The sequence below is a fragment of the Heterocephalus glaber genome, unplaced genomic scaffold, assembly GCF_053883595.1.
Source record: "Heterocephalus glaber isolate CG9 unplaced genomic scaffold, H.glaber_assembly_v1.0 deba00001504, whole genome shotgun sequence".
Lineage (NCBI taxonomy): Eukaryota > Metazoa > Chordata > Mammalia > Rodentia > Bathyergidae > Heterocephalus > Heterocephalus glaber.
The window spans coordinates 60071748-60074044 of NW_028258324.1; positions in this window are offsets into that span (position 1 = coordinate 60071748).

A 2297-nucleotide genomic window follows, 5' to 3' on the forward strand; every position below is an offset into this window, starting at 1 on the left:
TAAATCAAATGTAGCTAGTTTCTTTTTCTTTATCTTTTTGTAATGTCCTTTCATAGTGTACCTTGGATTATTTTTCAGTTCTCTTCCCTTGGTGACATTTGTGAAAGTGAAAAGGTAGCAATCCTCTGCTACCCTACAACAAGCACAACTACAAGAGCACGTCCTAGGAAGGGTAATAGTGCCCTAGAGACTCTCCAAAGACATGAACTTGAAGGCAGAGCTGCAGGGTCTGCCATGCGATGAGAACTCTCATCTTCAGTATTGGCCATATTGTCACTGCAGTGAGAAAGGGCCCAGGGCAAGTCTCTGGTGGATAGACATGACCCTTCCATGAAAAAACTAAGAACAATAACTGGGCCCAGAGTTTATCCATTAAATCACCTGAACATCAGGCACATTGCTTATTCTGAGGGAAAGTAAAGAAGAAAGCAGAAAGGAGTGAAATCTGCTAACTTCTCTTACTCTTCACAAAAATCACAACTTCTTAGTCAGTGTTGAACATTGGTACCCACTAGCTTCCTCACCTGCTCTCTCCCTGATCCTTCAGTGAATAGTGGACATTTCCTGTGCTCCTCTGTGGGAAAAAAATAATGAAGACACAGCCCCTACACATTGCATAGCATCAGTGCCAGCCCTTCTAGTAATTTTAGCAAATTAAAATTTTCCCTTAGCATCACCCCACCTTTCCTATCAATGACTCTCTCTACCCTAGTGCCTTGGATGTCCCTCGGGTTACCCTGAAACCTTTGTCTAGTCCTCTAGGCAACCTCTATCAGTCAGTGCCCACAAGACCAGATTCCTGATTTTTCTGCCCCATCAACACAACCCCTTTCCCTGGGGTCCTGCTATGTCTTAAACCAACAATGAGCTAGACAAATGACTATCTTGGCTAGCCTTGAGATGTCTGATGCCTATGTATCCATTGGTGCTGCTAATTTCTTGCAAAGAAACTTGACGATAGGTCTCCCACTACCTCAGCAGCTATTATGTATAGTAGCTGCCCTCTTCCTATTCTGCCTTGGCCCCTCCCCTGTGTGACGTCATGCCAAGATGGTTGCTCCCACCAAAGAACAAACCCTTCTTCCCAGCATGCCCCTGTTCCCGCCTAGAGAGTAACCTAATACTTGCTCACCTCCTACCATCCAGTGATGTCACTGGCTTCTCCATTCTCTAGTCACTACCTCACTCAACCCTGCCTCAGCCCCTACAAACCCCACCTCAGTCTCTATAAAAGACTCTCCCTGCCCTGGCCATATTGCTTTTGTCTCTCCTTTGTTCAGAGACAGCCCGGCAGATCTATTCCCCTGATAAAGGCTTGTTGTGGCCTGGTCTGGTCTTGGTCTTCGACCTTTTACCTGACACTTGATTCTGGCTTAAGCAGTATGAAAGATTACTAAAAGGATTCTGGGAAACTCCAGACTCTGGAAAGGGTGGGGATCAGGCTTGGCAAATGAACTGTAACAAGGGCTGCTATGCCAAAGTTGGGACCACAGCTCAAACCATACCAGGAACAATAATTGTGAAAATATAGCCGCAGCCACCCTTTAATACTGGCTACCACCCTCAGTACTGCTGCCACTGCCACAGGATCACCACTGATACTGCCACCCACCACCAAAATAAACACTCCCCAAATTCTACTGTGTTGTTAGCCAATGCACAGTCTGGAGCAAGTTCATGGTTGTGTCCCTTCCTAGATCACAAAAGAGCTGGGACAGCACATGCTGTAACTCTGGGTGAGGGGTCTAGATGCGCCCTGCTTTCTGCAGACAGCAGTGTTCCTCAAAACAGGAAAGGAAATGAGATGTCAAGCAAAGACAATAACAACTAAGCACCACACCCTCTTACCAGAGAGAGCATTTGAGCAGAGGACTTCTGGTAGCAAATTTTTAACATAAAAGAATAACTTGATGGTGGAAACTTCAGACAGAACCCTAGGCCAGCAATGAAGATAGCTTGGGATCCAGAATAACCTTTGAAGCCCCTCGAGTTCCTCTGTGTGGCTGACCACCCATTCTTCCTGTTCTTAGGGACCAGTCAGGCAGGGTTGGACACTGAGAAACTGGGGCAGAGCTTTACCCTGCTGGTGGCAGTGTCTGGCTAGGGGCTCTCCTTACTAATTTATTCCATCAGTAGCATGAAAATATACTTTCTAGGTTTATTTCAGTGGGATGAGAAGGTTAGATAGGGCAGGTGGATTTCCACCTGCAGTCCTGAGCTGTGGTCTCTCCACAAAATTCTGTATTTTTACCCTGCTTTGTCCACTCTACCTGGTTGAGAGATCATATTCTAGTGTC